Source organism: Bison bison, unplaced genomic scaffold, assembly GCF_000754665.1.
Source record: "Bison bison bison isolate TAMUID 2011002044 unplaced genomic scaffold, Bison_UMD1.0 scf7180017848210, whole genome shotgun sequence".
Classification (NCBI taxonomy): Eukaryota; Metazoa; Chordata; class Mammalia; order Artiodactyla; family Bovidae; genus Bison; species Bison bison.
In genome coordinates this window covers 13,988-26,628 of record NW_011478783.1, presented here as the reverse complement: position 1 = coordinate 26,628, position 12,641 = coordinate 13,988, and positions in this window count along the sequence as shown.

Below are 12,641 nucleotides of genomic sequence, written 5' to 3'. Positions count from 1 at the left end.
GAGACGGGCCTCGCGCCTCCCGGGGCTCCGCCCAGGCCCCGCCAGGCCGCGGAGGCTGTTGGACCAAGCCCCCCCCTGCAGAGGGTCCACAGACGGGCAGGGCAGAGAGCCGGCAAAGACACAGACCGGGGAGCCCCCAGGGACGCACTCCCAGCTGCAGGATTCCGGGGACCTGCTCTCAGGGTTCACCTGGGCCCCGCCCTCTCCTCTGTAGGGCCCCGCCCGCCCCAGCTGTGTGCACGGAGATGCGTCCGCCCTCCACCCGGTGCACAGGCGCCAAGGGGCAGACAAGAGGCCTCCCCGGCAGCAAATTCTCCAACCGCGCGCCCCAGCGTGGAGACACAGCGCGCCCCACAGGCCCTGCCGCTCCGCAGTGAGGTGGGGACCCAGCAGGACCCCGCACGTGGCAGGGCCCCCCTCGCAGCCCCCAGCCCAGCCCGTCCACCCACGGGGGCTGCTCTGACTGTGCAGGGCCAGGGAAAAAGCTAGAGAAGGAGACTCATGAAAGGAGTTAACGTTCACCACAACAGACCACATCCTGGGCAATGAAGCAACGCTCCACACACACGTTAAAGAACCAGAACCACATCCTCTATGTTCTCCGACAAGAATGGAGTTAGCTAGAAATCAGCTATGGGAAGACGACTGGAACACATCAGCTACTTGGGAAACGACCACACACTGCTAAATCACCAGCAGGACACAAAGGAGGCTGGAAGGACATTGGACACATTTTGCGTGGATGAAAGGGACAAACACAGTGTCAGGGACTGTGGGACGCGGCTAACGCGGTGCCGAGAGGAGAGCTCACAGCGTTCAGTGCTTACAGGAGGAAAGAAAGACACTCTCCAGGGCACGATCCAAGCTTCACCTTACAACACTAGGAAAGAGCAAATTAAGCCCAAAGTGAGAAGGCAGGAAATGAGGAGAATAAAAGCAGAACAAGGAAACTGAAAACAAAGACACAATTAGAAAAAGATAAGCCCACATCTGGATCTTTGGAAAGAGCAATAGACTTGATTAAAAACTCTAGGAACGCAAAAGAAATAAAAGTGAAGTCGCTCAGTCGCGTCCGACCCTCTGTGGCCCCTTGGACGGCAGCCCCAGGCTCCTCAGTCCATGGAGTTCTCCAGGCAAGAACACTGCAGTGGGCTGCCATTTCCTTCTCCAGGGGATCTTCCCGACCCAGGGATCGAACCCGGGTCTCCTGCATTGCAGGCAAGGAGAGATAAGAAAACCTTCCTCCGTGATCAATGCAAAGAAACAGAGGAAAACAACAGAATGGCAAAGACTAGAGGTCTCCAAGAAAATTAGAGATACCAGGGGACTATTTCATGCAAAGATGGGCTTGATAAAGGACAGAAATGGTACGGACCTAATAGAAGCAGAAGATATCAAGAAGAGATGGCAAGAATACACAGAAGAACTGTACAAAAAAGAGCTTCATGACCCAGATAACCACAATGGTATGATCACTCACCTAGAGCCAGATATCCTGGAATGCGAAGTCAAGTGGGCCTTAGGAAGTGTCACCACAAACAAAGCTACTGGAGGTGATGGGATTCCAGTTTACCTATTTCAAACCCTAAAAGATGATGTTGTGAAAGTGCTGCACTCAATATGCCAGAAAATTTTAAAAACTCAGCAGTGGCCACAGCACTGGAAAAGGTCAGTTTTCATTCCAATCCCAAAGAAAGGCAATACTAAAGAATGCTCAAACTACCGCACAATTGCACTCATCTCACACACTAGCAAAGTAATGCTCAAAAATCCTCCAAGCCAGGCTTCAACAGTACATGAACCGTGAACTTCCAGATGTTTAAGCTGGATTTAGAAAAGACAGAGGAACCAGAGATCAAACTGCCAACATCTGCTGGATCATAGAAAAGCAAGAGAGTTCCATAAAAACATCTACTTCTGCTTTATTGACTAACACCAAAGCCTTTGACTGTGTGGATCACAACAAACTCTGGAAAATTCTTCAAGAGATGGGAATACCAGACAACCTGACCTGCCTCCTGAGAAATCTGTATGCAGGTCAAGAAGCAACAGTTAGACGTGGACATGAAACACTAGACTGGTTCCAAATCGGGAAAGGAGTACATCAAGGCTGTATATTGTCACCCTGCTTATTTAACTTATATGCAAAGTACATCATAAGAAACGCTCGGCTAGATGAAGCACAAGCTGGAATCAAGACTGCGGGGAGAAATTTCAATAACCTCAGATATGCAGATGACACCACCCTAATGGCAGAAAGCGAAGAACTAATGAGCCTCTTGATGAAAGTGAAAGAGGAGAGTGAAAAAGTGGCTTAAATCTCAACATTCAGAAAACTAAGATCATAGCATCTGGTCCCATCATTTCATGGCAAATAGACAGGGAAATAGTGGAAACAGTGACAGACTTTATTTTTGGGCTCCAAAATCACTGCAGATGGTAATTGCAGCTATGAAATTAAAAGATGCTGTCTCCTTGGAAGAAAACCTATGACCAATCTAGACAGCATATTAAAAAGCAGAGACATTATTTTGCCAACAAAGGTCCGTCCAGTCAAAACTATGGTTTTTCCAATAGTTGTTTATGGATGTTAGAGTTAGACTATAAAGAAAGCTGAGCACCGAAGAATTGATGCTTTTGAACTGTGGTGTTGGAGAAGACTCTTGAGAGTCCCCTGGACTGCAAGAAAGTCCAACCAGTCCATCCTAAAGGAGATCAGTCCTGGGTGTTCTTTGGAAGGACTGATGCTAAAGCTGAAAACTCCAATACTTTGGCCACCTCATGTGAAGAACTGACTCATTGGAAAAAACCCTGATGCTGGGAAAGATTGAAGGCAGGAGGAGAAGGGGACGACAGAGGATGAGATGGTTGGATGGCATCACCGACTCGATGGACAGGAGTTTGAGCAAGCTCTGGGAGTTGGTGATGGACAGGGAGGCCCGGCGTGCTGCAGTCCATGGCGTCGCAAAGAGTCGGACATGACTGAGCTGAATCTGTGAAGCAGGAATAGATGAGAACCCCTTCCACGTGATAAAGAGCATGTCCAAAGGCCTCCAGCAAACATCATGCTGGACGGTGAGAGACGGCATATTCTCCCCTAAGGCTGGGAGCGAGGCCAAGCGCGTCCTCGCAGCACTGACACTCCACACGGCACCGAAGGCCTGCCCAGGGCGAGGGAGGCGAGGCAGAGGGTAGGGTCATTATGTAGAATGTCCCAAGGAATGTGGGAGAATGTGGCAACAAGCTCCAGGCACTACTGAGGTTACCAACATGGAAAGCAGCGCAGTTCCATATACGAGCAACGAGCAACGGAGTCAGTGTGTAAAAAACCTTGCATTTACAAAAAAAAGAAATACCTAAATCTAATACAGTAAATGCTGGGTCTGCATGTTAGGCACTCCCAACTGCTGTCAGGGCCCCTGCCAGGCTCACGGACACGACTGCTGTCAGGGCCCCTGCCGGGCTCAGGACATTCGTTCTCCCCAAACGAGACCGCAGATGTGGCCCCAGGTGCAGTTCCAGTGAAGTCCCTGTGAGGCTTTTTTATAATTACTAGTTAAGTAACTTTTCAATGTATATGGAAAGGTGAAGGAACTAAAACAATCGAAATAATTTTGAAAAAGGAAAGCAGAAACAAACAAATGGGGCCTGATTAAACTTAAAAGCTTTTGCAGAGGAAACCACCGACGAAACAAGCGACAACCTGTGGAGCGGCAGAAAATACTTACAAACGATGCAACCAAGAGGGCTTAACTTCCAAAATACACAAACAGCTCAGACACCTAAGCATTGAGAAAACAACCAATCTGATTAAAAATGAGCAGAAGACCTCAACAGACATTTCTCCAAAGACATCCAGACGGACGACAGCCGTGAGGAGACTCAGCGGCCCCGACCGTCAGGGAAACGCGAGTCTAAGCCTGGAGGAGGCGCCGCCTCCCACCGTCTGAAAGGCCACCGTCAGAACGTCTACATCAGACACGCTGAAGAGCACGTGGAGAAAGGGAGCCTGCCTGCACTGGTGGCGGGAAGGAAAGCCGGTGAAGTTACCAAGGAAAATGGAACGGAGGTTCCTCAAAAACCGAAAACAGAGCTATCGTGTGAGCATGGAACCCACTCCCGGGCATGTACTGGTTGGAGACAAAACTACTAACTTGAAACAATACATGTATCCCAGTTTTCACAGCAGCATTCTTGACAACTGCCAAGGCATGAAAGCAATGAAGGAGGCCATCAGCAGACGCGTGGATAAAGAGGGCCTGGCGTGTGTGTGTGTGTGTGTTCGTGTGTGCGCGCGCGCGCGCGTAAAGCGCAACATTACCAGGCCATAAAAAGGAATGAAATTCCGCCACTTACAACTCTGGGGGACCTAGAAATAAGTCGGACAGAGAAAAACAAAATACTCCAGGTATCACGTGTATGTGAAATCTAAAAAATAACATACATGAATGTACAGAGCAGAACAGAAACAGACTCAGCTAGAACACACCAGTGGTCACCAGTGGGGCAGCGGCAGGGGGAGGGCTGAGACAGGAGGGCACTCGGAGGCACAAACCGGCAGGCATAAAGGAGACAAGTTAGAAGGGTGCGCTGTACGGGGGAGCAGAGCCAGCACCTTACAGCAACTTTAAACGGAGTTTAATCTGTGACACTATTGAATCGCTATGCTGAAACTAATATGATAATGTAAGTCAACTGTACTTCAGTAGAAAACACAGTGACTTTGAAAAAGAAAAACAGCGCAGTCGGGCACGTCTCACCCCGACACGGAGACTTGCTCTAAACCGACAGCTCAACACAACATGCTGCTGGCCAAGGGCGGGCGCGTGGAGTGACAGAGCAAGCCCAGTGAACGGGACGGCGTCAGCACGCAGACCTCTGCTCTGTGAAAAGCCCTCTCAAGGGCACAAGAAGACAAGGTAAGAGTCGGAGAAAATACTTGCAAATCACATTTTCGACAAAGGGTTTTATCTGGAATGTGTAAAGAATGCTCAAATCTCAATAATGTGAAAATAGTCCAGTGAAAATGGGCAAAACATTTTAACAGACTCTTCACCAAAAAAGCCATGTGGCTAATAAACAAGCACATTAGAACATGCTCTACCTTATTAGCTGTTGCTGTTTACTCGCTAAGTTGTGTCTGACTCTTCTGCAACCCCATGGACTAGAGCCCTCCAGCCTCCTCTGCTGTGGAATTCTCCACGCAAGAGTACTTGGCTTGTAAAGAATGGAGTGGGTTGCCATTTCCTTCTCCAGGGTATCTTCCCAACCCAGGAGTTGAACTCACGTCTCCTGCGTGGCAAGTGGATTCTTTACCCCTGGCCACCCGGGAAGTCCCTATTAGTTATCAGGGAGATGCAAATTAAAGCCAGAGTGAGACGCCACACACCCGTTACAGCAGGGAAACAAGATCCAAAGGCCCGCTGCTGGGGAGTCGGTGGAGAGGCGGGGCCGTGACCCTGCAGGTGGAGGGCCTGGGGGCATCGACCCCCAACCCCACTGCTGGGAATCCACCCACGGACTCAGACATGAACATCCACAGCAGCTGAGTTCACCATCACCCCAGACTGGAAACCGAGACATCCCTCAAAGCCACTGGGCCATCCACACCGGGGAGTGCCCCTGGGGAACCGGAGCCCAGGCACCGCCAAGGGCACTCGAGTTCAGGGAAACACACACACGCACGGTGTGGGAGGGAAGCCAGAGGCGCCAGCGCGCAGAGGGCCCGCCCTGCATCTGCCCACGTGTGTGCCTTCACGGGGGGCAGGCGGAGGGTGCAGGGCAAAGAGCAGCAGGGGCGTCGCGAGGCTCGGCTGAGCTGTCCTGACCTGCCTGAGACGGTGACGGGAGTCAGAGTTTGGACAGAAGAGGAGGCAGGGGTTGAATTATCCTGCAGGTATGCTCTTTAAAGTACCTTTTCAAGAGTTAGAAAAACCCAGACCTAAAGGATGTAGCGTGCAGTTGCAAACCAAGCACCTTATTCGGATCCTGCTTTCAATAAATTAATCATTAAAAAGGAGGGAGGAGGGTTCAGGATGGGGAACACATGTATACCTGTGGCGGATTCATTTTGATATTTGGCAAAACTAATACAATTATGTAAAGTTTAAAAATAAAATAATAAAAAAAAACTCAACATTCAGAAAACTAAAAAAATAAAAAATAAAAAAAACACTTCCTAGCCCTTATCTGGGGGTGGGGGCCTCAGGGTCTCAATCTCCTTTCAGGGCTTTCTAGAAGCCGACATCCCTCATGCCATGTGTGGCTGGGGAGGGGTGAATCCCGTGTTCAGAGACCGCAGAGTGGAGGTCACCCTCCAGAAAGCAGAGCCGGGCACCCACAAGGCCGTCTGCCCCTCACAGAAAGGGCTCACGGGGCTCAAGCACGGTGGCCTGCAGGGAGCCCGTCTCAACCCAGGATGGACTCACTTCCTGTGAGGCTCCCAGGTGCCTGTGACACCTGCAGCCACTTGGGATTCTGTGTGTGCACATGTGTGTTCCAAGGCACCTCCAAGCTGATGGGATCCGTGCAAACAGCATTAAAAGAATCAAAGGGTGACCTGCACGGAGACAGAGCCAGACCAACAGAACAAACGCTGCTTGTGTTTTATCCGAGGTTGGCTTTGAGAGACGGGCCTGAGGGCTGGATTACAGGCAGCCCAGGACGAGATTTATTGCATAAGGCTTGGCCCTCAAGGAAATCATGAACAAACACACTGCAAAATCCCCACAAACAGTGACTCACCACGACCTAGGACCGCTATTCCGTAAAGCACTCTGCATTGTAAACAGTAGGTTCACAAGGACTCTAAAGGGAGCCCAGCGGGTCTCGCCTCCCTGTAAACAGCAGTCCCCAGGCTTTTTGGCATGAGGCACTGGTTTCCTGGAAGACCATTTTTTTTCACGGACTAGGGTGGGGGGGTGGTTTCAGCCTGATTCAAGAGCTTTGTATTTATCATGCACTCACTATTATTACATCAGCTCCATTGCGCATCACCAGGCATGAGATCCCGGAGGTTGGGAACTCCTGCTGCAAAACGTGAAAACCTGCTCCTTCCACGTGAGGGAGGCCTTGCTCACAGCCAGAGTTCCCTCTGCTCTGCCTGTGTGTGCACAGCCAAGCTCCACACCTGACCCAGGGAAGCAAGGGTCTGGTCTGTCTTCTAAATCGGAGAAAAGCTAGAGTGAAGCCACAAAACCCACACCGACAAAAACGAACCAGTGCTCTCCACGGTAGCTGCAGACGTCCTTAGAGAAGCACTGACGAGGCGCCCGTCACCACGGAAATCCAGTGTGCTCTCCCTGCCCACCCACCGCCTGGAGGAAGGCTCTCCTTCCAGGAGGCTGCCAGCTGCCCCTTGATAACAGACCCCGCCCCCATGCCAGCTGGGTGCGGGCCTCCTGGCCAGCGACCTTGTCCTGCCCCGGGCGGGTGGGCCAGGCCCTGGAGCCGCAGGGATCTCTTTCCGGGTGGCAGGCCCCTTGCTCGCTGTCTCCCACTAGGTGCAACAGCCGGACCCAGGCAACCACACGCCAAGGACGCAGAGGGGCAGCCAGCCCTGGACCAGCCGTCAGCCTGGGAAATAGATGGGGACGTCTCTCCGTCAGAGACGTCAGCTGTGCCCTGACTGGCAGGTCCCAGTCTCACGCCATCTGCACAGACGAGGCGACCCCCATTCACGTTTCTCAAGTCACACTGACCGCCCTGAGTGTGCCCTTGCATCTTGACCTCCCTCCTCAACTCTCAAGAGCCGTGCTCACATGACTCGTGTGCACCTCCCACGCCTGCTGTGGACTTGCTCACTGTAGGGGCACACGGTGTCTTGACCCCCCAAGCCCGTGATGGCCATTCGGGCTGCTGCAGTGAGCAGACACTACCGGCCCTGGCCATGCCTTCACCTGCCACACGGCACCTTCAGCCTGCAAAGGGCTGCCGGGTCCACTCCGGGCACTCGGAACCTGGGGGGCTGCTGCCAGCTTCTTACTGCGCCTCATTTATTCCAGGTGCAATCATGGGCCTGCGTGCATCACGCCCGTCATCTCCCAGGCAGAGGCCATCATTCTAGTGGGTTTCTCAGATCAGATCCGATCAGTCGCTCAGTCGTGTCCGACTCTTTGCCACCCCATGAATTGCAGCACGCCAGGCCTCCCTGTCCATCACCAACTCCCGGAGTTCACTGAGACTCACGTCCGTCGAGTCAGCGATGCCATCCAGCCATCTCATCCTCTGTCGTCCCCTTCTCCTCCTGCCCCCAATCCCTCCCAGCATCAGAGTCTTTTCTAATGAGTCAACTCTTTGCATGAGGTGGCCAAAGTACTGGAGTTTCAGCTTTAGCATCATTCCTTCCAAAGAAATCCCAGGGCTGATCTCCTTGCAGTCCAAGAGACTCTCAAGAGTCTTCTCCAACACCACAGTTCAAAAGCATCAATTCTTCGGCACTCAGCCTTCTTCACAGTCCAACTCTCACATTCATACATGACCACAGGAAAATCCATAGCCTTGACTAGCCGGACCTTTGTTGGCAAAGTAATGTCTCTGCTTTTGAATATGCTATCTAGGTTGGTCATAACTTTCCTTCCAAGGAGTAAGCGTCTTTTAATTTCATGGCTGCAGTCACCATCTGTAGTGATTTTGGAGCCCAGAAAAATAAAGTCTGACACTGTTTCCACTGTTTCCCCATCTATATCCCATGAAGTGGTGGGACCGGATGCCATGATCTTCGTTTTCTGAATGTTGAGCTTTAAGCCAACTTTTTCAGTCTCCGCTTTCACTTTCATCAAGAGGCTTTTAGTTCCTCTTCACTTTCTGCCATAAGGGTGGTGTCATCTGCATATCTGAGGTTACTGATATTTCTCCCGGCAATCTTGATTCCAGGTTGTGCTTCTTCCAGTCCAGCGTTTCTCATGATGTACTCTGCATAGAAGTTAAATAAGCAGGGTGACAATATACAGCCTTGACGAACTCCTTTTCCTATTTGGAACCAGTCTGTTGTTCCATGTCCAGTTCTAACTGATGCTTCCTGACCTGCATACAGATTTCTCAAGAAGCAGATCACGTGTTCTGGTATTCCCATCTCTTTCAGAATTTTCCACAGTTTCTTGTGATCCACACAGTCAAAGGCTTTGGCATAGTCAATAAAGCAGAAATAGATGTTTCTCTGGAACTCTCTTGCTTTTTCCATGATCCAGCAGATGTTGGCAATTTGATCTCTGGTTCCTCTGCCTTTTCTAAAACCAGCTTGAACATCAAAAAGTTCACGGTTCACATATTGCTGAAGCCTGGCTTGGAGAATTTTGAGCATTACTTTACTAGCGTGTGAGATGAGTGCAATTGTGCGGTAGTTTGAGCATTCTTTGGCATTGCCTTTCTTTGGGACTGGAATGAAAACTGACCTTTTCCAGTCCTGTGGCCACTGCTGAGTTTTCCAAATTTGCTGGCATATTGAGTGAAGCACTTTCACAGCATCAGCTTTCAGGATTTGGAATAGCTCAACTGGAATTCCATCACCTCCACTAGCTTTGTTCGTAGTGATGCTTTCTAAGGCCCACTTGACTTCACATTCCAGGATGTCTGGTCTAGGTCAGTGATCACACCATCGTGATTATCTGGGTCGTGAAGCTCTTTTTTGTACAGTTCTTCTGTGTATTCTTGCCATCTCTTCTTAATATCTTCTGCTTCTGTTAGGTCCATACCATTTCTGTCCTTTATCGAGCTCATCTTTGCATGAAATGTTCCTTTGGTATCTCTGATTTTCTTGAAGAGATCCCTAGTCTTTCCCATTCTGTTGTTTCCCTCTATTTCTTTGCATTGATTGCTGAAGAAGGCTTTCTTATCTCTTCTTGCTATTCTTTGGAACTCTGCATTCAGTTATTTATATCTTTCTGTTTCTCCTTTGATTTTCACGTCTCTTCTTTTCACAGCTATTTGTAAGGCCTCCCCAAACAGCCATTTTGCTTTTTTGCATTTCTTTTCCATGGGGATGGTCTTGATCCCTGTCTCCTGTACAATGTCAAGAACCTCATTCCATCATTCATCAGGCACTCTATCTATCAGATCTAGGCCCTTAAATCTATTTCTCACTCCCACTGTATAATCATAAGGGATTTGATTTAGGTCATACCTGAATGGTCTAGTGGTTTTCCCCACTTTCTTCAATTTAAGTCTGAATTTGGCAATAAGGAGTTCATGGTCTGAGCCACAGTCAGCTCCTGGTCTTGTTTTTGCTGACGGTATAGAGCTTCTCCATCTTTGGCTGCAAAGAATATAATCAATCTGATTTCGGTGTTGACCATCTGGTGATGTCCATGTATAGAGTCTTCTCTTGTGTTGTTGGAAGAGGATGTTTGTTATGACCAGTGCATTTTCTTGGCAAAATTCTATTAGTCTTTGCCCTGCTTCATTCCGTATTCCAAGGCCAAATTTGCCTGTTACTCCAGGTGTTTCTTGACTTCCTACTTTTGCATTCCAGTCCCCTATAATGAAAAGGACATCTTTTTTGGGTGTTAGTTCTAAAAGGTCTTGTAGGTCTTCATAGAACCGTTCAACTTCAGCTTCTTCAGCGTTACTGGTTGGGGCATAGACTTGGATTACTGTGATATTGAACAGTTTGCCTTGGAAACGAACAGAGATCATTCTGTCATTTTTGAGATTGCATCCAAGTACTGCATTTCAGACTCTTTTGTTGACCATGATGGCCACTCCATTTCTTCCAAGGGATTCCTGCCAGCAGTAGTAGATATAATGGTCATCTGAGTTAAATTCGTCCATTCCAGTCCATTTCAGTTCCCTGATTCCTAGAATGTCGACATTCATTCTTGCCATTTCTTGTTTGACCACTTCCAATTTGCCTTGATTCATGGACCTGACATTCCAGGTTCCTATATAATATTGCTCTTTACAGCATTGGATCTTGCTTCTATCACCAGTCACATCCACAGCTGGGTATTGTTTTTGCTTTGGCTCCATCCCTTCATTCTTTCTGGAGTTATTTCTCCACTGATCTCCAGTAGCATATTGGACACCTACTGACCTGGGGAGTTCCTCTTTCAGTATCCTATTATTTTGCCTTTTCATACTGTTCATGGGGTTCTCAAGGCGAGAATACTGGAGTGGTTTGCCATTCCCTTCTCCAGTGGACCACATTCTGTCAAATCTCCCCACCATGACCCGCCCGTCTTGGGTTGCCCCAGGGGCATGGCTTAGTTTCATTGAATTAGACAAGGCTGTGGTCCTAGTGTGATTAGATTGACTAGTTTTCTGTGAGTATGGTTTCAGTGTGTTTGCCCTCTGATGCCCTCTTGCAACACCTACCGTCTTACTTGGGTTTCTCTTACCTTGGGCATGGGGTATCTCTTCATGGCTGCTCCAGCAAAGCGCAGCCATTGCTCCTTACCTTGGACGAGGGGTATCTCCTCACCGCCGCCCTTCCTGACCTTCAACGTGGGATAGCTTCTCTAGGCCCTCCTGTGCCCACACAGCCACGGCTCCTTGGATGTGGGGTTTGTCCTCCCAGCCACCACCCCTGGCCTCGGGCTTGGGGCGTGGGGTATCTCCTCCTGGCCGCCGCCCCTGACCTCGGACGCGGGGTTTCTAGGAAGTGTTTATTTACATGTCTTATGATTTATGGTTCTTGGATATCATATTCTTCAATTTCACACCGTTCCTCCCAAAGTTTTGTGTTTTTTTTACTCTTTTCACTGAGGTCATTAATCTACATGGAGCTGTTCTGTGTATGGTGTGAGGTAGGGACCTGACTTTATTATTTTCTCTATGGATGCCCACCTATCCCCCAACCAGTTCTGCAAGAGCAAACTCCTTCCTTACAGATTAAAGGCTGTCTCTGAAGATGCGTGTGTTTCTGTGTCTTCCTGTGTCCCAGGGGTCAATCTGTCTATATTTCTGCCAACTGCCTATTGTTTTAATGAGCACAGCTTACTTAAACATCTGCTAAGCAAAACACTTCCTAAACACAAACACATCTCCTTTGTCTTTAAAATTGCTTGTCTGCTTCATATAAACTTCATAACTTGCCAAGTTCAATTCCATTGTGGAATTTTATAAAACTAAATTACATTTAGGGGGAACTGGTAACATCAGGTCATCACAGAGCCTTGGTGCCTCCTTACTCAGGTGCTTTGTGTCCTTAAGTGGGCAGCCCTTTCTCTGGTGAAAGTCATGCCCTTTGTCCAACTTATCCACGGATAAGCTACCAGCTGCTTTTATGCTGTTTTTCTTCGTTTCAAATGTTTGTAAATTTTACCAGGTCTTGCAAGAATTAAGTCAGACCTCATATGAAGTGTTCCAGAGACTGAAAAGATGTTTTCTAAACCGTGACACTGCCCATTTTACAAGGGGAAGAGAACCATGGAAGCCCCCAGGGGAAGCGAAGTGCACGTCTCAGCACTGCTGGTCCTGCATGGCATCTTCTGTCAGCCGGCCTTCCGGAACTGTCACTGGTTCAGACATCTTCTACAGGCTCTTACATTGTCCGTTCGAACGACGATGCCATCGCAAATGGCAATGTTGTTTCTTTCGACCCAATATGATCTGCTTTTCACGTCCTGTTGCATTGTCCATCTGATCTGCTTTTCACGTCCTGTTGCATTGTCCATCTGATCTGCTTTTCACGTCCTGTTGCATTG